The sequence below is a fragment of the Talpa europaea genome (genome assembly GCF_964194135.1).
Source record: "Talpa europaea genome assembly, chromosome: 9".
NCBI lineage: Eukaryota > Metazoa > Chordata > Mammalia > Eulipotyphla > Talpidae > Talpa > Talpa europaea.
Window position 1 is genome coordinate 96,146,204 of NC_140076.1, and position 26,737 is coordinate 96,172,940.

Here is a 26,737-nt window from a genome sequence, read left to right on the forward strand (position 1 = left end):
GTAATATACTCTATAAACCTAAAATACTTATGATCTGGTCCTTTAAGAAAAATCTGGGGCTTCCCTAGTGGCACAAGGGGTAAAGTCTCAGCACTAGGAAGCTATCCTCAGCCACCATAGCACAAATTCAATCCCTGGTTAGGGAGCTAAGGCACATCGCACAGCAGACCTCTCCTATCTGGCCTGCTGCTCCCCTCAGCACTGTATTTCAGTAGATCTACCTGTTCTGCTCCCTACTCTGTCTCTGGTGAATCCTCTCACTCCCCCTCCCCACACTTCTGGCCTACACTCCAGTTCTTGTATGAGTAAATAAAAAAAATAAAACTTAAAAAAAAAAAAAAAGACAAAGAAAGAGAAGTCTGAGCCTCCCTGATCTAAAAGAAAACATAGGAGAAAATGTAAAGAACTACTTTCTAGACAGAAACAAAAAATAAGAACATTAAAAGATAGCACTAGTCAAAATTTAAACAACTGAAAGACAACTGTTAAGGAATGAAATACAAATCACAAAATTGGGAGACACTATCTGACAAAAAAACTTTTATCCAAATACTACCAAGAACTCTTACAACTCACTAAGAAAACCACCCCATAAATTAATGAATAAAAGGTGTGAACACATGTGGCACAAAAAGATATACAAATGAGCAATAAGCACATGAAATAGTGTTCAACATAATTACTCTCAGGGAAATGCAAATTTAAATCACACTAAGATACCATTAAATATTTACTAAAATTTCTATTGAACACTGAAATAGCAAATATTGGTGAGGATATACAACAGCTAAAACTTTCATATATTGTTGTTACACAGATACACAATCACTTTGGAAAACATCATAGGAGTTTCTTAAAAAATTAAACATATATTTACCATACAATCTCGCAATTCTATTTTTTATATACCTAAAAGAAATGGAAAACATACACTCATCTAAAAGCTTATACAGACACTCATAATAACTCTTTTCCTAACAGTCAAAACCTGGAAACAACCCAAATGTCCATCATCAGATATAAAAGGAAGAACAAATTGAGGTATGTGGCCTTATAATGGAATACTACTTAATAAACACCCACAAAATAGCAAAAACTACAGATGAATCTCAAAAGCATTATGCTAAATGAAAGTAGGCACAAAAGAATACATATTGTATGATTCTATTTACATGAAATTCTAGAAGAAATGAACCTAGTCTTAAGTAACAAAATATATTATCAGTGACAGATATTGAATCATTATGCTGGAAATTCATATAAATGTGGATGTGAATTGTATCTGAATTAAAAAAAATCAAATCATTAACAGGGCCTCCCTGGTGGCGCAAGGTGTTAAACACAGCACTATGAAGCTATTCTCAGCCTCTGCAGCACCAGTTTGAATCCTGGCTGGCCAGGGAGCTACCCACATGGTGTAGCAGACCTCTCCTCTCTCGCCTGCTGCTCCCCTCAACAGTGTATTTCAGTCAGTTGGCCTATTCTGTTCCCAGCTCTGTCTCTGGTGAATCCTTTTACCCCCACACACACACCTCTGGCCTGTACCCCAGATCTTGTATGCATAAATAAATAAATCTTTAATAAATAAATAACATATCTGCGGTTACTTGGGAATAGGAGTTGGGTATGGGAGTTCCAAATGAGCATAAAGGAACTTTTTGAAGATGAAAATGTTCTATATTTTGATTACAATGTTGATTACAAGTTTGCATTTATTTGTCAAAACCTCCTCAAAGTGCATATAAATTAGATGTTACTCCAGTGGTCAATAAATATTAGAAAAAAGAATTGTATGTAGGAGGTGGTTTGAATGGCCCCTCAAACTCAACTTCCTCCCTCAATAATTTTCAAAATACATTAAAGCTCACCATCTTTTCCATCCCTTTCTTAAAAAGGAAGACTATGGTAAAAGAAGACTTTCTCTGTGACAAACTTGGAAAATTTTTTTTTTTTAAAGAAAAAGAGAAGTTCTTATCTAGGGGGCAGTATTATCAAATGACTCTCTTGCTTATCAGAGTGAAAAAAAAAGACAATGAAGAAAGTGCAAACCCTCTACAAAAGTTTTTATCATACCAAAACTGCTCCTAATCTCCCTTTTAAATTTCTTTGTTTTTTTGACTGTGTCTTTATGTGTTGTGGCTCAATCACAATTGGAGCCACATCACATTAGCAGTGTGGTGGGAAATTAAAAACAAACAAAACGGCCTTCAAAACAGAATTCTGGAAGCCGACCACATCCTAATATAAATTTAAAATAATCAGCCATTCTCCCAGAAAGGCCTGTTTGCCTTCTTACCTTGAAAGTCACACAAGAAGTGACTTCTTCCAAGAAGTCTTCCCCTACCTTCCACTGAAAATAAATCCTATACCCTCCCATAGGACATTCAACATACTTCTCATGGGTAACCCAAGGTATTATGATTTGAGCTCTATTTATTCTGAATTTTCTACTTCTATCCAAGAGGTCTGCAGGACTTTGTCTAACATAAAGTGGGATCACACTAAATTTTCTGAGTGATGGCTGAATGAATGGCCAGTGGCTCAGGAATGCAAATCCTTCCAGGGTGTCTTCAGAGCATTAGCTTTGTTCATCATAGTACTAACCCCTGGGGCAATAGCAGTATTGTAGAAGCCCACATTCCTAGGTCAAGCGTTTTTACAGCTGAAAGTGAAGTTGCTGATAATTTAGATGGATGTTCTATTTTAGGGAGGTGGGCAAAGATGGAATGACCAGCCACCACAGATTTGCAAACTGGTGCAGGCAAAGTTCTAGCTCCTGCCAATTTAGGAATAAAACATTTTCTACCCCGGGCTATCGTACTTTCCCTCAAGCTCACTCTTGAACTCCTCTCAAAATTAGGATACTCTAGCTGTTTGTCCCACAAAGATAATGAAGCTTGAGCATCAGGGTTCCTCGCTTGCACACTTCCTATAACCAGGAAGCATTTTAAGCCCTGTGTGGGGCAGACTGCCCAAAGGGAATTTCTACAGAAAGAGACTCAAATCTCCAAGACTCCCATTATTCGTTGTGATTGTTTTACTCATTCTAAGTGAGGAATTTATTTACTTCATAAATAATTCTGAAAGTTTTTTTCCTTGAAGACGAAGCCCTCTCCCACTAACTGACTAAAGAGGCCATGTAAATTCCCAAAAAGGCAGAAAGAAAGAGTATATGGGAAACAAAAAGCTCCTTGGCTATTCCAGCTCAAGGGTGGTAGTGGAACTTTCACAAGACACGTCCTCACACCCCCAAAAGATCCACTAACTTAAGACAGAAGATGTCGAAGGTTTTGGGAAAAAAAGATGGGGGTGGAGGGTAGAACTCTAGTCTCTGAAGAGGGGTGGGGAGTGAAAAAGCAAGAAATGTCCTGGACAGGTCAGAGGGACTCAAAGACAGTAGAGTCCCGGGCTACTCTGTTGAAGCCAAAGGAAGGTCGAAATTCCCAGCACCAGATTTCAGAAATTCCTGGACAACCAGGGAAACAAACGCACAGGGATATGCTCTCCTAGTAGCTGCAACACCCCGCCTGTCATTCCTATTTTGCAAAGGACAAGTACAGGACCAGTCCAGGGCAAGCGGGGGAGATGTGGAGGTGAAGGAACAGCTACAGGGAAGAGGAGGTGGGCGGTGGTAGGAAGGGAGGGGTGTGGATGAGAGTCGGAAACGCACCAGAGGGGGGCACTAGGATGTAAAAGGAAAGGGGATGTTTTTCTACCTTCAGCGCGCCCCTCCCCTCGAAAAAAAATAATAAACAGCCTGGACGTAAGAGAGGCGAAGTGTGATAAGAAAAAGTCGATACGAAACACGAGATGTCTGTTATTTTATCTCAGCCTGTGGCATTTGTCAGAAGGAAATTGCAGAAACGCCACCAAACTTCCAAAAAGATCCCGCATGAGAAAGAAGACCGTGAAGACCCGCCGGAGAAGGAAACCATAGGGGAAAGGGGAGGGGAGCCCCGGAATTCCGCGAGCACGCTGAGGAGGACGCGCGGCTAGAAGAGGGCGGGGGGCTAGAGGACGCTCAGGAGGGCCTGGAAGGGAGGGGAGCCCGCCCGGCAGCCTCTCCCCGGTGGTCCGAGGGGCGTAGCCTAAGTCCAAGCACACAGCGGGGTCCGCGGGTGCGCTCCCCCTCCCGGCTCCCCGCCGCGGCCCCGCCGCCCTCGCCCGCCGGACCCTCCCCGCGGCGCGGAGCCGCGACCACCCGGCCCGAGGGCGCCGCCCTCCGCGCTGCCCGCAGTCGCCCGGCCCGGGTCAGCCGCGTGACCTCCGGACCCTGGACGGCACCTCGCGGGCGGCCCCCGCGGGCGACCCCGGCGGAGCCCCGCCGCCCCGGCCGAGCGAGCCCCGCCGCCCACACTCACCGCGGGGCTCCATCCCGCGCCGGTCGCGGACGCCCGCGTCACACTCACGGCCGCGGCCGCCTCAGCAGCAGCCGCCACGGGCCGCAGCTCGCCGCCCCCATCCCCCACGGCCCGCGGACGCCCCTGCAGCTACCGCCACGACCGCGCCGGCCGCGGCCGCCCCGCCCACCCCCGCCCCCGGCCTCGCCTCCCGCCTACCGTAAGGCGGAGGCCCGGCCCCGCGCCCATTCTATTGGCCCGCTCGCTCAGGGGGCGTGGCACCCCTGCGCCCAGCCCATTGGCCCGCTCGTCCGGGGGAGGGGACCAGGCCCCGCTTCCAGCCCATTGGCCCGCTCGCTCAGAGGGGCGGAGCCTGGCGCTGGGCGGCAGGTGGGGGCGGCTGCTGGCTGTCAGCTGTTCCCTGGCCCGCAGACTGGCCCCAACATTGCAGGACCTGTTGGCCACCCCGCGCGGCTGGAAGCTCCCGACGCCACCCTCGCTCAGCGAGCAGGTCCTCTGTCCTTGTTGTTGAAGTGGATATTTTTCAGGTGGACACTTAGAATTCCTAGCAGTCCCGAATCTAGTCTTCACCTTGTTTTGCCCACCTTCTTCTCCCACCTTCCTTCCCTGTTCCTTTCGGAACAAAAATACACTTTGTACTTGACTTTAAGGCTGCAACGCCTTTCTGTCTTCCATAGTCATTTTGAGAAAACTAAACCGAAAACATCAACTGTTATGTGCAATACCTGTCTGATAAAAGTTGTTCAGTAAATACTGAGCGCATGCTTTTTGCTTCTTACCAGAAAATGCTCCTCCAGTAATGGGACTTAGCAACTCTGTAGGGGGAAGAACCAAGCAAAATTAAAGCACTTATCTAGACGTTGAATCACACATTATGTATATATTTAAGAAAACCCGCAGCATTTCTCTTGATTAAAGTATATGTAAAGTTGTTAAATAACACTTAACTCTATCAAGAATATTTTTCCTGTCCTCTATGTGGAGACATAACATGCCCGCAATAGTAGCTGAATAAAAATGTTGTAATTATGCATTTAGGAAGGGAATTTAGGAGAGTTTCTCAATCCCATCCTCCCCTTAAATTTTCTTTAAAACTATATTAGATATCTCCATCAGTCTGGAGGAATATAATATTTGAAAACAATCTCAGAGAAAGATGGTGGTGATTCACTTTTATGAAAATACATGCAAATGATAACTGAGAAAGCATGAACATAAAAAATATGGTACCTGGGCCTTTCAAGCCAACCTGTTTTTCTTACAAAGCAAATACTTTTTAAAGTGACTCAGAATCATGGCTTCAGAGGACAAGGAGTTACAGACAAGCAAACCAAAAAATCAGAGACAATTGAATGCTGGATTAATAATGAAACATAAGAGAGATGGTATATATAGTATTGCTATAATTACAGTATTTATTAATAACACATAATGACTCTGCTTATTGAAATGCTCTTTATTTTTCTCACAATATGGAGAATATCATCTCTGTTCTGAAACCTTCCTGTTCCCTTCATTGAAAATCAATCATCCCATTTGACCTTATATGATGCATAAACTTCTATTCTTATGACACTTGTGGTTCTTATTCCCTATTTTATTTGGCAGTGTGCATTTATGCTAATTAGACTGTGAAGATCTACAGTATTATATTACCTACATGTCTGGTACAGAAGGTGCTGCTACTAAATATTTTCATTCCCCTGAGGGAATGACCTGTGGGCCACGAATAAAAATAAAACCTTCCAGAGTGTAGAGTGTGTGTGTGTGTGCGCGCGCGCACGTGCGTGCACGCACAGTCTCTGCTCAACTTGTTATAACTAGTGGAACAAAAAATTCAGTGGCCATGAAAACCTTATGCCTAATGCAAAGCCTGTTCCAGATACCCTTTGCCTTGTGGTAAAGTGGTTGGTAATGAAAATGTGGTGGGTGTGGGTGGGAGCCCACCTCCACAGCAGGTAGAGTGGACAGGTGTTCTTTTCTCTGCCATGCTTTATTGACAGTCACTTTAGAAGAGCATAACATTTTCTACCAAACCTATTCTATTTTTATTCATTTCACAAATATTTACTGAGTACTTCCAATGTGCCAGGCATTGATTAAATGTCACACAGGAGAAGAAATAAGGGATGCAGACCTGGAAGTAGGCAGGTTCCCTATCACTGCTGCTGCCCTTGATCCTCACTGCAAGAGCATTTAGAAAGAATCAAGGAGAGCCCAATAGGCCACAAAGAATACAAAGGCTCCAGATTCCAAAGTGGGCAAAACTCACCGAGCAGGTTATTAATCTTGATTCCATGATTGTTGTAATTGAGAAACAAGGAACCAATTCAGACCACATACTGGAAGTGGATGTGAAAGACATTGCAAACATCCAAGAGTTCTGTGTTGTCATGTAGAGAGGTAACTAACTGAAAAAGAAAGAAAAACTCAAGTGAGCCTATGAATATCTCATACTTAGTTGTGTCTAGATTAAATTATGAAATTTCAAATCCCAGTTTTCATATGTTCTTTCACTTTCTGTAAGACATTTTATGACATAAACCTCTGTACTTGAGCCACCTACCTTACCTAGAATTCTAACAATGTATGTAAGAAACTGTCCCGCTAATAATGGCCAGTGCAAATATATATATGTCAAAAATAGAATTGTTGATATTGTTTTGAATAAAGAGATGAATGTGATGTTGATGGTAATAATAATTAGCCCTCCATGGTTTACACTGCACTAGCCATTGCCTCAATTATTCTTTATATTGTGTAAGTCATTTAGTCCTCATAATCACCCCAGGAGGTACTATTCTTTTTTTTTTTTTTAAGCCTGATACTTTTTTTCTTTTTTAAAGATATGTTTATACAAAGCACTGGGTACAGTCAGAAGCTCGGGAGGGTGAGAGAATTCACCAGAGCCAGAGTGGGGAACAGAACAGGCAGACTGACGAAATACACTGCTGAGGGGAGCAGCGGACGCAACAGGAGAGGTCTGTGCGCCAATGTGGGACCCTCGCTGGTGGCCGGGTATCGAACCAGTGTTGCAGAGACTGCAGGCAGCTTCACAGCCCAGCGCTCAACTGCTGCGCCCCAAGGGGAGGCCCAGGAGGTACTATTCTTATCCCTATTTTACCAATGAAAAACTGAGGCAAAGAACAAAAGAGGTTCAATAAAGAGTTTTTGTTGGACTTAATAAAAATTGATGTTAAGAAGAAGTTTGATCATAATTTTCTTAGAAAAAAAGATAGTGGAGAAACACTCCTCTTCTCCCTCTGCCCCTCTGTCCTTGCTGTTCCCTGAATGTGCCTAGTGCCCTATTGTCTCAGGGCTTTTGCCTTTGCTGTTCCCTCCACCCACACAGGGATTCCTCCATACCTCCCAGCATCCCCGCCCCCACATATCTATCTAATTTGCTCTCTGCTTCTTTCCAGTCTCTCCTCAAATGTTCCATGCAATTGCTGTGTTCCCCAAAGACCCCACAGAAACAGCCGTCACCCTCTTGATTCTCCATGTCTTCCTTACCTTTAAATTTTGCATAGCACTACCCTCCAGTGATTTGGTAGAGATTTATTAGTTTCTTTGGATATATTTTTTATTTCCTCACACTAATGTGGGAATGTAAGCTCCTATAATAGAAGGAATTCTGCCTGTTTTGTTTGTTTGTTTACTGTTGTATCCCCAGCCCCTGGAAAAGTACTTGGAATTGATGAATAAATGAAAAGGTTTAAAGAAAATGATAGTACATACACCCAAATACTAGATGTATCTTTTGCAAAGATTAGTTTAACACTTTGATTTTTTTAAATCAGATAAGAGAAACTCTATTGCTTTGTTTTGACACTGATTTCTGTTAAGCTGCTTGTAACCAATATACTAGCCCATGCCAAATTTAATGACTTCACTCAATCTTTATCTGAAAGAATCATAAATAACTCTAGGAACTGAAATTATTTTCTTTTGTCTTTAAAGGGGAGGAGTAGACATCTTTATTGCTATTGTTTTGCATCTATTCCACCACATGCTGACTAGATAAGAAAGCAAATACAGCCCTCCCCGGAATATTCCATCCAGAGGAAGCCACTGTGCTATGGAGTACATCATGACACCTGATACTCAAGAAACCTTACAAGGTGGGATAATGAGCTCTGTTTTTCCCAAGATATACCACAATTTTGAGTTGGAGGGATGTTAGTGTTCATCCGTTTGCTCCATTTCCCTTTATTTTTTATTTTATTATTTTTTATAGATTTATTTATTATTTATGGATGAAAGAACAGGTGCAGGCCAGAGGTGCTGGGGGTAAGAGGATTCATGTGAGACAGAGTGGGGAGCAGAACAGGCAGATCTACTGAAATGCCCTGTTAAGGGCATTTTGGGTGAAACAAGAAAGGTCTGCTGCGCCATGTAGGTTATCTCTTTGGCCTGGGGTTGAAATCAGGCTGTCTTGGTGCACCTTTGCTGTGGTAGCACTGAGACTTAAGCCCTAGGCCACCAGGAAGGCCCTTGCCTTTATTTTTTAAAGGCAAGTCCAGTTTTCCCAGAAATCACATGGTTAGTCATTGGCCTAACTAGACAGGAACCAAGACCAAAGTTTTTTTTTTTACACTAATTGATAGATCAAGATTTTAAAATGTCTGTAAGTCTATGAAATTCAATTGGAGTACCTACCTGAATTATCCTTTGTTAATAAATAAATATGTAAGCTATACTAACATAATTTCAACTGAGGAATGAAATCACTTGAATGAATTACAGCAAAGAGCATGATGGCTAGAAGGCCACCTGTCCTGGAGAGACATTTATATGTGTGAGTGTGTCTGAGTGTGTGTGTTTGTGTGTGTGTGTAAAATTCGGTCAACAAATTACCTCCTATTATTTTGGAGGGCTTATCAAGTTTCAAAAAAATAATGACCTTGAAAAAGCATGGAATGAAGGAGAGCTTGTCTTGTTCTAGAAGTAGAAAGTTGTCCTGAGGCAAGGTGAAGCACTCACAAATATTACTACCTTTCTCCCTGGGAGAGGGCTGGTTGGCTTTAGGAAGGCATAGAACCCAATGGAAACACTGCTAATCTCTTTCTTTATCTACCCACTGAACAAATATTGCTGAACTCTGTGAAACAATGCTGCCACTAGAGACTTTAATGAGTGTTTGTCTTTTTAACTGCGTATTTATATAGGGGTGGTTGCCTGTAGCATGCTTGCCTGAGGATTGGGAAGTGACCGCTTGTAAAAGTTGAAAAATATTTAGTTTTACAAACCTGCTTCAGCGAACTCTCCTTTTAAGTTCATTCAAGAGGATGCCACATTCCATAGCGTCAGAAAAACTATTGTTACCCTATTATTTAGATACTGCATTTAAATGATTTTATTCTAAAACTATCTCAATAGCTGACAATGAAAGGCATAAATTAGAAGAATCTAAATACAGGAAAAAGTAGTACAATATATTAATTATCCTAAAATATTGATGTCTAAATATCTGTTAAACCACTTTGCTTCAAAGATGTTGAAAAATATTGTCATGGATTTGCCATCCTTATTGTGTTTGATGGCATATTCAGTTTAGGGTATTCATCAGTGTAATTAATTTTATCTGGAAGCTAATGTGCTACAGTTTATAAGGTCACATATATAAGCCTATATCCTACTAGCCCAAAAACTAATGAAATACCTGTTATGTAACATCACTGAAACCAGCAGCTTAGCATATTCAGGGTGGAGAACAGATTCGGAATGGCAAACAGATGTCAAGACAGTAGGTTGCCTTGCTTAGGAGTTAGACAGAGTTGGGTTGTGAGGTAAAGCATGCTTTAGATCTCCTGGAAGTAGATGAAGACAATATCCTTAGTTGGAACCAGCAAGATGAAGGCAACTTCTAATGACTTCTTTCTGGGTTATGTCTAAGAACCAAAAGGGAAAATGAAATTTACATTCTGGAGAAATGAGTAAAAGATAAAGCAAACTTACCAAGAAACCAGAAGGAAACAAGTAGGCCAGTAGATAAGAGGTCTTGATAGACCTCAAATTTACTCAGAGGCTAAAAAACGGAGTATAGGATGTGGATCACGGGACAGTGGATTCTAGAAGGACTCCTAAAAGATACTCCACAGAGAATTGGTATTTTTCACTTGCATAAGCCTTTCTTGAACTCCCTAAGTTGGCGAAATGGAGCTGCCAATGTGAATAGAAATGCTGTTTGTGAAGCAGTGTTTGAAGTGTGATGAAAACTTAAAAGACTAGATGGTTTTGGTCGTGGGGGTGGAGCAGGACTGAGGGGAGGAGGAAAAGATAAGAAGATAGAGATCACAGGGAACATTTCTTGAAAACAAAGCTCACATATTTCTCTGACAAGGTGTTAGGAGCTTAACTGTGTTGCCTCCAAATTCATAGGTTGAAGTCCTAAGCCTCAATACCTTAGAATGCACTGTATTTGAAATAGGGTCATTAAAGAGGTACATAAATTAAAATGATGCCATTCATGCGGGCCCTAATCCAAATGACTAGTATCCTTATAAAAAGAAATTAAGACACAGACAAAAGACAGTGTGAAGACAGAGATACACGATAGCCCTCTACAGGTCCTAGAAGAAATCATCCATGTTGACACCTTGATTTTAGCTTCCAGGATTGTGAGAAAATGACTTTCTGTTAAATCACCCAATCTGTGGCGCATTGTTAGGGCAGATGTAGCAATCTGACACACAGGGCACCATCTTTCAAATTCTAGGAACAAAATAATACTAGGAATAAGTTCTAGGTGGACCTAAAGCCATTCCTCTTTCTCACCCCAGAGAAACATGAAGTCTAAGTCTGGCTGAAAGTTGCCATATCCTACTCTTTAAATGGGACATTTCTTCATAATATTCACAAGGTGCTGTGAGTCAATATGACTCCTCCTCTGGGGTGTAGGCGGGGATGGGGCACCATATCCATTGTAACATTGTCATTAAAATGAGAAGGCAGGATGTTTACAAGCCTGGTATTCTGGGAGTATTTTCAGTTGGAGGAGGTGGATTGGTTTCTGCTCTGAGTAGAAGGGTTGCCCTGATCTCTTTATTTGTATCCCACAAAGAAAGATTTGGGGTGGCAATTTTAAGGATATTACTGCTACCACTGCAATTAGTATCGGTGGCTAGTTATTAATAGTGATTCCATCGCAGTGCTTGGGATAATAAGAGCTTAAAAAGCATTAGTTTACTTTTAAATTATTTTTAGTTCTATAGCACTACAGTGTACAAAGCTTTATCACACGCAGTATCTCAATTCATCTTCAAAACAAGTCTGTGAAATGTGGATAATTGTTATAATTCCTATTCAGATTTCTGATAAGAAAACTGTATCTCAATGAGGGTAAGCTATTTACCCAAAGTTGTACAACAAGTTAATAGCAGAGATTGAACTCATAGCAAGGTCATCTGTCTCCTCAATAAGACTCTTTTTCAACACACCCGGTAGATCTAAATAGTTTTAACACATTTTACGTTTCAGATAACCCACTTTGAACAAGCCATGACATTTTTGTATTCATCTCATATTGTAGGTAGTAAAGAGTTTTGATAATTACTACACAGAATGTACTTATCCTACAAATATTAAATGAACAAATATTTTGTACAAATAAATATGCAGAAGAGGACACTGCCCCCCAAGCTCCCTTGGTAAGTTACTTTTCCCACCATTGTTCTGGTTCAGAATTCCTAAAGAGTGAATACTTTTAAAAAAGAAAGAATATTGAAAAATACATTTTCATACATAAACATAGAGTTCCAACTGCAAATACCCAAGGATAGATTTAACAGTATTAATCTTTAGATAGTCTATGGTGCATTTATTTCATTTTATTTCTGATGTGTGTATGTGTGGTGAGGGCAGGCAACAACTTGGTTTCTATAGAAACATATTTTTTAGATTATTTATACTAGACTCATAAGCACCTTCTTGGAATACAATCCAGTCATTGGATGGGAACTGCTTGAAAATTAAGAATTTTCAAAGAGTCAGTTTATGTTCCTTGCAAAACAGTCCTTTTACTATTCAGAAGGCACTTCAAGAATCTTGAAATGACTAAAAGAATATTGAGACACAGGTGACATAGCCCAATGATATATGCCCATATGATTCAGAGAACTAATGGATAAGACCCAGGGTGGTGACAGATTGCTAATGACATTTCACACATATGGCTATGCTATTGGAATTCTATCAGAATCCCTGATAGCATCTGAGTGAAGTCCAGCACATGCATATGCATTGACTGGTGACTTGTCCCATGATCTTTGCTTCTTAGAGCTAGGAGCTGGTAGCCCAGGTCAGAAATGTGGGATTCTGCTGAGATGGCCATTACTATGTGTGATAGACAAAAGTATTAAAACAGATGTTGAAAACTTAAAACCATAGAAGAAGGGGCAAATAGAAAGGCAGATTCCCCATAGGATCCAGACCACTTAGCTTCTGACGCTGAAGTCATGGGTAGGGTTACCACCCAAAAGTCCCAATTCACCTCCTCTCATTCTCAGAGTGTGTTTATTTGTAGAGTACATGATGTGCTAGTCATAGGAAAAACTAAATATAGTACTACCTGGTTTCCTAATTTCTTGAGCCCCAAATTTAGTTTTAAAAGAATATCTTTGGATTTTTTTAATGTGGCCAACACAATCTAAATTTTAAAAATTTTATTCAGGCCAAGGAAAACTTAGAGAGTCAGAATCTGGCCTGGGAAGTGGGAGTTCACAACCTCTAGGTTAAAATCTCTGAACAATAAGAGACACAGAGTCCTGCACAGTGCTCTCTGAAGATTTTGTCTCTCCGGTAGTTGACAACAGAGGATCTTGGGGTGCCTTTTACATGGGCGGACATTCTTGCTCTGTGACGTTCCAGTGAAAATTAGTATGGGATCCAAGAGATCAAAGGCCTGATATGGGCAACTTAAAACAATTGTTCTAAACTTTCGTAAAGATTATAGCTAACACTCCCCCAGTATTAAATGCATTACAAATATTATCTCATTTACTCTCATAAATCTCTGTGCAGAAGATATTACTATCTCTATTGTTTTAATGAAGAAACTGAGCCTTAAAAGAGACTAATTAGTTTGTACAAAGTCACCCAGCTAGTAAGTGAGAAAATAGGTTTTAACTCTTATCAAAACCCATTCCAAAGTCCATACCATTATCTTTGGTGCTTGCTGCTTCTCTGTAGAGAGATCAACTTTCTCTTTCCCTTAGAACATTTTTCATTTGCAAGAATCTTTATGATCTCTTGTCACTATAGAAATTTATGGTCTTGCCTCTGCATCTATAAGAAAAAAATTTCTTGTTTTTATTGTGTCAGTGGTTCATCCTAAATCTCTAGGAATTGGGGGGGGGGGCAAGGGAATTTAAAGCCAATGTCCTTGCTAGTGATAAGTAGTTCATTTAATATGTGTCCTTTCTTCCCGGTCCCTTGAGAATCCATGGCAGTGCTAGGCAGCTGATCAAAGATTTATGGTTCTGTAATTCCAGTCACCTTTTTATCACTTGTCCATTTTAGAGATAGAAGTAACAAATAGAGGAAACCAAGAAAAGCACAGGATTTTCTTGCCATTATTAATTTGGCCAAATATTAGGACATGCTTATTTAGCATGTTCTACTGGGTCAAACAGCATCCTATCTCCGTCAAATGCATGTCTGTCTGGAACTTCAGAATATAACCTTATTTGGAAATAGGGTCTTTACAGAGATAATTCATTAAGATGAGGTCATCCTGGTTTAGGATGGGCCTTAATCTGATGCCTGGAATCTTTATAAGAAGAAAAAGAGACACAGAATCCTACATAGAGGGAAGATGGCCATATAAAGATAAGTTGAAGTTGGAGCAATGTAAGTTGTTAGCCAAGGAATACCAAGGACTGCTGGTAACAACCAGAAGCCATGAAGAGGCAAGGAAGGATTCTTCTCAAGAGCATCATAGGGAACATGGTCCCATTGACACCTTGATTTTGGACTTCCAGCCTCCAGAACTGTGAGAAAATAAAAATCTATTGTTTTAAACCATTCAACTTTGTGGTTGGATATACAACAGGAAACTAACACACGTGATAAAGAAAAAATTTAAATACATATAATGCCCTTTCAAATGGAATGAAAGAATCTGTGTGGAATGTTTGAATTCAGAGTTTCCAAGTCCAAAGTCCAGGAAGTATATCTTGACCCACTATTAGTTAAAGTTAAAGAATAAACTCAGAGAGGAAAAGTTCCCTCCCTATAAAATAGCAAGACATCTACAGAATTTCTACAGAGGACCAGCATTATCTTGTGTGTTGGTTCAAAATGGCTTATCTCTGACCTAATCTTGACCAAGATAGGATGTCTATCAATCCATCACCATTTATCATATTATCCCATGTTTGAATCTGATATGGCTAGGGCAAGCTGTAGGCATTCAAGTATGAACTATGTGGTAGTCTTTTCCCATTTTCTGTCATGTATGCCTTGTTTATCTGACTGACATCTGACTCTTTCCCTCCTGAACCTATGATTCTGGCAACCTCACCAATTTTTATTTCTCTAAGAGCAAATCTCTGTATTACTTTAACTTCTGGTTGGAATTTGCCTCAAATGGGATGGACTCTTTGTGTTGAAGAGGAATCTCTTACACTCTCAATTCCTGGAATGCCCATTGCCCTTTTTGAGGAAAGGTCACATCACTTACAACCTGACCTCAATGAAATTTGGATGTCTCATCCAGGGACAACCCATCCACAGGCCTATCGGTGCTCTGTGAAGTAATGTGGCAAATGAGCTCCACCCAATGACAAAAGGGTAATTAACAACACCAATAAGACTGCTATGGTGGAGAGTTTGAACAGACCTCTGGAGAACCCTGCTATTGGTACCCCGGCATCTAAAGTCTGCCCCTTCTATCTCAAGACCATTTGGGAAAAACATAAATAACTCTTGTCCTACTAGTGAGTGGAGGTCTGGAATTGGTTTTTGGTTCACTGGCAGAAACATTAGACCCAGAAGCTTCAGTGCCTTTGGGCAATGCTTCTCCCTGAACACCCCTGTGTGCCTCACTATAGCTCCCTTTCACTTTCTTCTTTAAAGTTTTTGAGTTGACTTACAAGAGTCCCACCCTATTCCCACCATCAAGTTGATATCTGCTTTCCCCACATCACACTTGCCTGCCCCTGTTTCCTGGGGCTGGGCATCTCTTACTCTTCTCCACCTCCTATCAGATAGAGTTCCTTGGAAGATTTCACTTTGAATCTCCTAATCCTCCATTCAGTCCACTTTCAGTGTCTGCCAGACTCCACTAAGACCATTTCCTTAAGTTGCTCTCCTGTGTGAATTGTGTTCACCTTGAGATCTCTAAAATGGGCAGTACTTTCTGTACCATTGCTTTCTCTTTGTCTCGTAATGCCATTCTTTCCTCTGGGCTGCCACTTTGGCCTTACCTTTCCACTGACTCTTACAAGTCCTTCTCACTTTGTCTCAGAGCTTATGTTCCCAGCAGGTGGTGGCTCATGTGCTGGAAGACTAGTGAGAAACTGACACTTCAAGGCCTTGCTTCTGCATGTTAAGAAGGTATATTAAATGCACTGAAGGGCTATGGCAGTTTGCCAGTTTCATCTTAATAAACTCTATTCCACTCCCTAGACATAGCCTCCCTGCCTCACTTGCATTTGGTCTTCGGTCTGTCATTTGTTTTAGTTCCATTGCTGACTCCAGCACCTTGATTGACTTTCCCTCTATTTGCTGGCTCCCCATGTGACTTTGCTGTTCCCCACTTGGCTTTCCCCTCCTATCTTGGCCTTGCTGGTCTGGTCTGACTTCACAGTGAGTTGTATCTATAAACTGCCCTGGCAGAGATGACCTGGCATTCCTGACTCCCTGTCATCCTCCTGACTCTGGCCCTGCTCCATAAGCTGCATGGACAGGATATTTTAACCCCACTGATTCAGTTTTGTCTGAGACAGTAAGGCCTAATATTTGGCTATGGGGAGCCCAGGCCCAGACCATCCCTTGGAAAGGAAGGTGGAGAATTGTTATTCAGCCATGAAGAAACAAATTCTCAATCATTGCCCAATCATCCATCTATGGGATATTCTTACACACTTCCATAGCATCATTTTATTGGGAGCTGCCAATAACTTTTTCCTTAGCCCTATCCTCAAAGCTCTGAATCCCTTTGCTTCAAAGGTGGGGGTGTCTGGTCTTAGTGAGTGCCACAAGGCTAAGGGTCATTTCACGAGAAACAATGGGCAACACCAGAACCAAGAGGGTGTGGAGATGTCTCTGGTCTTGTGCAGCCAAAGTCCAAAATTCCAGGGTGCCTCTGAACTTTAGCAGCTGTTACAGATTTGGCACAGAAGCAGGTATGTGGATGTAGGGAGACTGGAGAGAAGCAGACTGCCTTTATTTCTGGACTATTTTATGAGCCAACAAGCAAGACACATGGTGGTATTCTTTCTGGTCAAGCTGTTTTTGATTAAATGAAATCAAAACCTGCTCAAAGTTCAGGCAATTGGAATGAGAGAAAGGGTTGACCCTTCTAAATCAAAGCTAGCAAGGGAGTAGGGGATGACAGGAAAATTGACTGACATGTCTAGACTTGGGGTCAGCCAGGCTCAAATGCCAGGCACTAGCTGGAGAGTGGTCCTTGCCATTCTTCTCCTTCTGTGGCATGTTTTTTCCTGGGCTCCTTCCTGCCTGCACAAACTCTAGGACCTCCTGAAACCCAGGCTACTCCAGAAACTGTTCTCAACAAAGTCAATATTCTCACACCTCCAAACTATGCTGGGGAATTCTTAGCTTTGCATAGGAGTCTGAGCACCTCTCCTTCCTGGCAGAGAGGGGCTGACATTTCCTGACTGTTGTACTTACTGTGCAGATCCAAGAGCTGGCAATATCGCCATGTCTCGCCTTTCTTTTTCCCTCCACTCTTCTCTCCCCCTCATTTCTTGACTCGGGCCCCTTAATGCTGTGGCTTTTCCTTCTTTTCATCTGCAAGGTAGTAGGGCTCAGGGTGTAGAACAGAGAGAGGGCCTGAGCGAAACATAACTCTAGGTTCCATAACTGGTTCTAAGAAGACTCTTCAGGGTCTGTTAGCCAATTCTTTTTTTTTTTTTTTTAAGATTTATTTATTTATTTATACAAGAACTGGGGTACAGGCCAGATGCACGGGAGGGTGAGAGGATTCACCAGAGACAGAGTGGGGAACAGAACAGGCCGACTGAGGAATACACTGCTGAGGGGAGCAGTGGGCGAGACAGGAGAGGTCTGCTTCACCATGTGGAGGCCGGCCAGGATCCAACTGGCTACAGAAGCTGCGGACAACTTCGCAGCGCTGCACTCAACCGCCTGCGCCACCAGGGGAGGCCCAGTTAGCCAATTCTTAATGAATCCATGATAACTTAACTTTTGGTATCCATAGCCTCCCTAGCAATTGGGTTTCCCATTCTAAGTTTCCTGAATCAAATTTCTGGTTCCAGAGACATATAAGTTATTTGTGACACACACACAATCATTAGCCCCTCTAGGAAGTACACTCATTGGCATTCTGTAAGCTTTATGGTATCATGTGTATGAGGAAAGGAAGGTTTGTAGAGGCAAGACGATTTGTCCAAGGTCTCATGAGTTAATGGTAGAATTCAAGGATCTTTCCATTATCCTATCTAACTTCCTGAAGGGTTTGTTCATCTTTGGCTTATGCAATACTGCATTCTGTTTTGAAATTACTTTCATTTCTTAGAAATAGATCAGTTGTCTGCTCAGCATTTTTTCCCCTGGATTTGTACAACGTAGTCTCAAACTACCTTAGCACAGCCCCACTAAAGTATAAAACCAGGCTACCATGGGCTCAGATTCTCAACAGGTGTGTTAGCAATCGTAGATCCTGGGGTGCTGGCTGTTGTGTTCTCATTTAAGATAAGTTTTTACAGTTTCAATATCCAGTCACAAGGCTTGCGTGTGAATTATGTCCTTTCTTAAGTTCTGGGACCAGGTAGAAGTGCAATGTGATTGTCAAATGCAATTTATATTTCTCCTCTGCTCTGGTGAAGATTTAATTCACCTACATTTTTTCTCCCATCCAATACATGAATGCAATAGTAAAATGTGGCAGAGAGGTAGAATTGCAATAGAGTGTGATGGTGGATTCTGAAGTCATAAATTTGGGATCACATCCTGACCTCGCATGTGACCTTGAGTAAATTACATCACCTCTCTAAGATTTGGTTTTCTCATTCATAAAATGAGTTCTATTGAAAAGAATTATATGGGGCCTCCCCAGTGGCGCAGCGGTTGAGCGCTGGGTTGCGAAGCTGCCCGCAGCCTCCGCGGCGCCGGTTTGATCCCCGGCTGCTCCCCGGCCACCGGAGGAGGGTCCCACATGGCGCGCAGACCTCTCCTGCCGCCCGCTGCTCCCCTCAGCAGTGTACTTCGGTCCTTCTGCCTGCTCTGCTCCCCGCTCTGGCTCTGGTGAATTCTCTCACCCTCCTGCGCTTCTGACTGTACCCAGTGCTTGTACAAATAAATAAATAAATCTTTAAAAAAAAAAAAGAAAATAATTATATGAAATAATTCATAAGAAAGACTTGAACTTGGTGTGGCCAATAGCAAACCTCCCCCCCTAATAATTTCTTATTATTGCATTTTTTTGAACTTCCTCACTCTGTGCCATGTAATAAGAAACCTTGACTACTCAAAAGTCTAGGCATTTCTTCAGCATTTTGGCAGTGCTAATATCTGCCCTGTTACCTTTTTCCTTCTTCTTTGCTATCTTAATCATTTTTTCCTGCATTAGCTTTAGCTTAAAACATGGGTTCCTTCTGACAAACAGAAAAGAATAATGAGTAAATTTTACTATAGTTCTGTTAAATATTTTGATATTGAAAATTATGCCTTTCAATTTAAATATTCATTTTGAAAATCACCATTGAAACTCTTAATTTAATTAAAATATTGTATTGAAGCAATACCTATAGATAATATTTGATACATTCAGTTAGAAGTTACCTACTTTACTAATTTCTTCCTTCATTAAGTTTTTGTTCAAATCTCACTTCTTAGTGGGACTCACTTCTGAAAGCTTCCACCTCCCCTCACTCCTGTCATTCGCCCTATTCCTGCCACTCCCCTTCCCCTGACCACCACCAGATACACATATATGCTGGCACTCCTGAACCACCTGGTCTTGCTCAATTTTTCCCCCCATTTATCTAAAATACCATAGGCCTCTCTGGTGGCACAAGGGGTTAAGTCACAGTACTATGAAGCTATCCACAGCCACTGCAGCACAAGTTTGATCCCTGGCCACGGAGATGACCCACATGGTGCAGCTGACTCGCCTGCTGCTCTCCTCAGCAGTGTATGTCAGTAGATCTGCCTGTTTTGTTCCCCATTCTATCTCTGGTGAATCCTCTCACCCCTGCACCTCTGACCTGCACCCCAGTTCTAGTATGCATAAATAAATTGTTTTGAAAAATACCTTATAATTTTATTATGTTCATTATGTTTTCACATGACTAGGAGGCTCTCTCTTTCTCGTTCTCACTGATGTATCCCACCTGCTGAGGATAGTTCCTGGGGCATTGTCATTGTTCAATAAGCACAGTAACTATTAATTGATTGTTTGTTGAATAAATACACTGGCATATTTAATTAAAGTAGTTCTATTTAAACTGCCAAATGATTATCTTCCATAGCAGAAATACAGACTATTCTTTGAACCATGAACTTCTATTTGTCTTTTTGTATTTACCTACAAAGTCAAACTAGCCTTAAGTAATGACTATTTTTATATATATGCAGATGTATCTATATACATCTATACACACATATACATCCATTATGCATCTAAATATATACAATATGTAAGATTAAATCTTTTCATGGCACAATAACTTTTATTTTTTTTTTTATTTTTTTTTTTTTTACAATAACTTTTAAATCTGTCAACAGAGCATTATCTTTTTTGTTTTCTATTTTGAAGCAATATTTATTCTTAAAGACATTTATCACATACCATATAGAGGAATGAATGCCTCGGGATAAAAGTCCAGAAAGTGCCTTGTCAAAACTCCCAGAGTTGAGTCCAGTTTGGGTCCAAATCCAGTTAGATAACTGAATCATTTGCCATGTTGGTGCTTGAATATGGGGCATCATTTTAGAAGCACAGAAGCAATCTGTTTTTTATCTAAATAGAAGTGCTAGTTGCTGCTTAGCCCAGGCAGACTGACTTCATTCAATTATTCATGAACATTCACTTAACTTACTCATTTCCCACTTTTTGTCAGGCATTGTGCTAGGTCCCAGTTGTATACGATGACAGGACAAAATTCCTTCCTTTAAGGAATCTGGTCATTTGGAAGAAATAGGCAAATAAAAAGGTAACTATATATATATATATATATATATATATACAATGGAGTGTAAGTGCCTCTCTAGAGTTGACAACAAGATGCAAAAGGAACATAAGGGGTTAGGATGTACTCATGGTCTCTATAATCCAGGCCACTGCCAAATTCACCTCATGCAGTCAGATTTCTGAGATTGGATCAGTCCTTTTGTCTGCTGTGAAATGGCAATTGCTTGTGGCCAGGAACAGAGAAAGCAAAATTTACTATTATTATTATCATCATTATCATATTTTTAACGATAACAATAATGATGAAGAAAAGGCATTTTATAGAACAAGAAATACAAGCTTACTTATAACTAAGGCATTGCAAATTAAAATAATAATGCAACAGATTTAGTCAGTTATTGAGCACTTATTATGTAGCAAGCACTCTTGAAAGTGCTGGAGATACAGCAGAAGCTAAGACCTGCAATGTTGTGGCTCTCTAAGAATTGATTTTCTGGTTGGGGAGCATAAACTAAGCAAATAGATTTGTATGAGCTTATCCTTAGGGTCCTGGGTGAAGCCTAGTTTACCATAGGTTCATAGGACCCATGAATCCAAATGGAGGTCATTTCCCTTGTCCTCAAGTATAATTGAGATCAGCAAATTTGGACGTTGGAGAAGTATAAAGTCAAGGGAATGAATAAAATCATAGTTTTGCTCCAGGGCTACAATTTATCACAATATCATCTGAAAAACAGAACTGGGCTCCCCTCAGAACATTATTACATCAATAACATCAGATTGATCAGGCCAAAACACAAGAGGTTGTTAGGGTGCTGGAGACCTTGGTAAGGTGCATGCATTTCAGAGGTGGGGAAATAAACTATATGAAGATTCAGGGATCTGCCACTTGAATAAAGTTTCCAGGGTATAACGGTCTAACAACCTCTACTATAAAGAAGGAAGCACTGTGCCTGATGCTCATCTTGGTTTCTATACCTTCTACACCTAGAAATATTGTGTCACCCCTTAAATCTGTGTCATGGGAGATTGTCAGCTCTGAGTGGGGTTCATTACAGAGAAATGCTCTATAACATGTCCAAACAAGCAATCTGCCTGGTTGGGCCATAAGTTCTGGCATATCTATCCTGGTTGGGTTGTCAGTGGTGGAAAAGAATCCCAATTTTTAAGTTCTTCCTCAGAGCTGGCTGCAGTCCAATTCTCCTTCCCCTTCTCTCCTTTCATGTATGTTGGACTTGTGTCACAATCCGGTAGCTCTTCCTGTGTACTCCTATTTGCCCCTATTTCCTTCATGACCTTTCCCCAGTAAATCCTGAGCATGTCTAGTTTCTTCAGGGTGTCTGCTTCTTGGAAGATCTGAATAAACTCAAGCTTACGGCGAGCTTATCTCTTGGAGTTCAAGAGAAAATGTGAAAAGACATTTCTTTGTTCTGGATAGATCCTAATCAACATATGAACATCCCAAATATATGAATCTACACTACAGTCCAACTTTTAGAGCGTGAATTTATACAGTAACAAAAACTTCAAGTTCTCATTGCTATGGGTAATTAGACAAATGCCCAAGCAGCTACCTCCTCAGATGGGTAATGAATACTGAAAGGAATCAAGGTAGGAGATGCTTACTGCTGAAAATTCCTATGAAGGGGGGTTTTAGTCAATGCCAAGACTTTGGAAATCCTGGGTGCTAAAGGAAAAACTGAAATTCCATTTTAACTTCATGATCAGAAAGAAAAACTAATAAATAAGATGTTAGATGAGTCAGAGAGCTGTCTTCCTTTATATGAGCTACAATCCCCTCTGAAGGACATCTCTCTGATTAAAGGACTTAAGCAATTTATCTGAACAAGAGTGGTCAGCTGGCTTTCCAGCAATGAAGATTATGAGTTACGGAAAAGATGCCTTTGGAGATTCTTGGCTTGGTCTCTTATTTATCACTAAGACCTTTCTTGCAACAAAAACATTTGATATATTTAGTGTTCCACCTCCACATTTTTTCAAGACATTTAATAGAATTGCCATGGGTGTTTGGTTTTAGAAGCAATGGAGTAATGTGCAAGATGAACAAATTCTGAGATAAATGTCTGTGAAGTCAAGTCCCACTTCTGTCTATTACAATTGAAATTTGTGCAAAACAAGCGTCTCATATCAAAGCATATTTGATATGCCCCTTAAATATATTGCCTTGGATTTCTTTATAAAAATGAAATTTTTAGTCTTTATTCTGGGAAGTTGAATACTTTATCTCTAAGAAGTGGTTGAACCAAAGTTCTTTCAAATAGCAATATTTTCTTTAAAGTTAAACGAAATCTTGGTTTTATTTTTTTTAATTTTAAAGCAGAAGAATAGCAGGAAAAGGACCCAAAATATAGACAAGCCTTTAAATATCACAAATATAATAGCTAATATTTACAGAAAACCTACTATGTGCAGGTTTACAAGGATTTTCCCATTTGTTGTAAACAAGAGCCCCAGCGGATAGAGAACATTATTATCCCCACTACCCAAATGAGGAAAACTGAACTTTAAAGAAGCTAAGCAATGTGTCTGTCATCACACAGCCTGGTCTGCATGACTCTCAGAGGTAGCAAATTCCCCCGTTAAGATCCAAATAGTAAATATTTTTGACTTTGTGAGTCATATAACCTTTGTCTCTCAATTGTTAACTACCCAACCCTCCTACTGTTTCGTGAAAGCACCTATACATGATAACATTCATGAATGGGCATCAGTATGTTCCAGTAAGCCTTTATTTACAAAAACAGGCCCTGTGGATTTGGTGGGTGCACCTAACCTTTGTGAATGTTGTTTCATATTTTCAGTGGAGTAGTATTGTGAAGCACTCAGGTTGCTTTTCAGAATAAATTTGCTCAAAATAAATGTTACTGCAGAGAAAATTCTAACCAAGCTGGAACTATCTAAAAAAGAAACCTTCATTCAGCACATACTGAGTTTTTACTGCAGGGATGTTGGCAATACAATGATTACAAAAAGCTTAGATGGAATTTACAGTGAAAAAAAAAAAAACAAGTGAAGAGAAAATTATTGTTTCAATACAGTGTGACAAGAGCTGTATGATAGGGTAGTGATTGGGGTATTAAGGGAACACGGAGGATGAAGGACAACTGGCCTGGGATCAGGGGGCTTCTGGCTGAATGGGTTGATGATCTGTGCCAACCCCAGACCCCATGTACTCGGCACGATTCTCCAGGAGCAAAGGTTACTTGAATAACAACAGCTGGAGCATGGCTTCAGCTTGCTGTACAGTCTCCATCTGTTTTAAGTTTAGGCTCTTTACAGAGCTTGATAAGGTCACTGGAGGTCTGCTCAAAGTATTCACCAGCTTATTTTTAAAAATCTTAATTTTTCTAACTTTGCCTTGAATCCTGATCCTCCCTAAGAAGCCATTATGATCATTCTCAGTCATCATTCCGCCCCCCCCCCCAAAAAAAGCATGTAGAACAAGTGGATAACTGTGGCTGGGCCTCCCAGAGGTTCTGAAACATATGAGACACTTACTTGAAATAGAGCCCTAGGGTCCTGATCCTGGAGACTGTGATTTAGAGCGTCTTGGTTTAGTGTCTGAGAATCGAACTTTTTAACAAATGCCACCATCATTCTTATGTGCATGAACTATGTTTGGAAACTGCTGGTCAGGAGGGTTTCTAAAGTTGCTTTTAACCTTTCCATCAGGCTGTTCTGTGTTTATTGCCATGACTACATTTACAAACATCCTACCAAGAAGGCAGAAAAAAATCTGTTTTTAGGGATGTTTACCACAATTTCTACCTTCCCATCAATACCATATAGGGGCAATGATTTGTTTGATAGGCTCCTGTGAGGGAGTCAGCTTTGTTGCCCTAATATGCTGAAGAATGGCCAGGAGCTCCTCCTGGTTAGGTAACAGAGCAAAAATGTGAATCTTGGATGGATCATGCCTGCAAGCTTACTTCAGACATGCTTCACATAGCAAAAGAGCAGCACCTGTGTGTAAATCAAGCCTAGCAAAGTATAAGCAAGATTCTTCCTGCCTCAAAGTTTTGGACAGACTGGGGTTGGTTGGCATTCTTCTTAGCCCTAGTGTTGGTTTAAACTAACGTCCAGTAGGATCACTGAGTGCCAACTGGCAAAAGTCATAAACAGGGGAAGGAAAAGAGTAAAAGAGAACACACAAGTGAGCAAGTGTTAGAAGACAAAGAAATGATGGACCAGCAGCAGGCCTTCTATTTTATTTCTTATAAATTAGTCCCATTATTGGGTTTTTAGGTACTCTGGTGTCCCCCCCCAACCCACCCCCCCACAGCCAAAGTCCTGAGATTCTAAGCTTTTATTACAAATTAGGTTGTTTGGGTAGAAGTAGAACCATATCAGCAGAAGAGTTTTCAACCTAAAAAGAGTTCTGGAAGCCATCCTGGATATACAGCTACTGGAAGTCTCATAAGAGGGTACAGGGTAGGGAAGCAGACTGTAGAATTAGGAATAAGATGATCTCATGGAGACAATCTCAGAAAGATATCAAATAATCACATTAAACCATAATTACTCAGACATAATGTTGACTTTTAGAGAATTTTAAAGTTACAATATAGATATTAGAAAGTCCCAAGGACTAATTCTCCATTGCCACTTTGTCACATTGTCACTCCATTGTTATTTCTATTATTTTCTATTATTGCTGTGTTGGGAACTCATCTAATATGAGTCTCAATTTCCTTTTTGCAATATTGTCACCTTGCTCCTGAGCATCATAAAAAGCAAACTAACTTTCCCAAATAATTAAGACTTAAGAGTATTAGCATTAACCAGCCAATGGATTTAACAGCCATAGCTATGACCCTTAAATTGTTAGTGAAGCTGGAGCCTCCCTAGTGGCCAAGGGGTTAAGATGCAGCACTATGAAACTGTCTACAGCAGGAGTTTGCCAGGAAGGTGACCCACATGGGGCAGCAGACCTCTCCTGTCTCACCTGCTGCTCCCCTCAGCAGTGTATTTCATTCCATTTGCCTGCTGGGCTTCCCACTTTTTCTCTAGTGAATCCTCTCACCCCCAGTATCTCTGGCCCAGCTCTTGTTTGCATAAGTAAATAAATCTTTAAAAAAATGTTACTGAAGTCTTTATTAATAATAATAATAATAAAAAAAACAGGCATGCCTTCAGCCAGTTTTCACACAGCAGGAACTTTCCCAGTCAACTCTTCATTTTCCATGATTTGGATCAGAGTGCACTTTTTCACTTTACTTTGGAATGTGTTTTCATTCTAACATTTAAATAGGGATGTTTCTAGAATTCTGGGAATTAAATGAACTTTAAATAAAATAATATTGCCTTTCTGGGAAGAGCCAGCTCTGAACAAATTGGACAGCAAGCTATCTGCTCATTCTTAAAGATGAGTTAACTATGCAAGGAGAGGAGTCATGCCACGAAGAAACTGCAAGGCAGATTTGTCATGGATTTGGATAATCAACATTTGGCTGAACTCAGTGAGACCACTGAGACCTTGCTTGTCTTTCAGATCATCTCCCCTAAATTACTGCTCAAGGTAAAAGCAAGCGATCATTTGAACTAGGATTTCAAACTAATTACTAAGTTGCAATTTTTTTAAGCGACAATTATTTTTGTAGGCACTAGGTGGACCAGATTCAGTATTTTATTCCAGTGGTTGTGGTGCTGGGGTGGAGGTATATGTGTGTTTTGACTTTGAATGGAAGAGAAAGACACTAGATATGGTAGCCCCCAAGTCAACTTGGGAAGGAAAAAGGACAATTCATGAATTAAATAGATATTTTTTTCTCTTTCTCTGACATCTTTTCCTTCTTCTCCCATCAAAGTAAATTTCCCATGATGTGATCTGCCTGACATCGTAATGGGAGAAAAGATAGGAAAAGGTGAGCCTAGTGATTTCTTTTCCCTCAGATCCCTACAGGAGGGAGGCACATTCGTTAAGAGTTCTCCACCAATTGCTGATGGGGCCTTCTAGACATAACTCCTGTAGAGAAAACAATTCAAGTCCTCAAGAGCAAAGGGGTTGAGTAGTTTG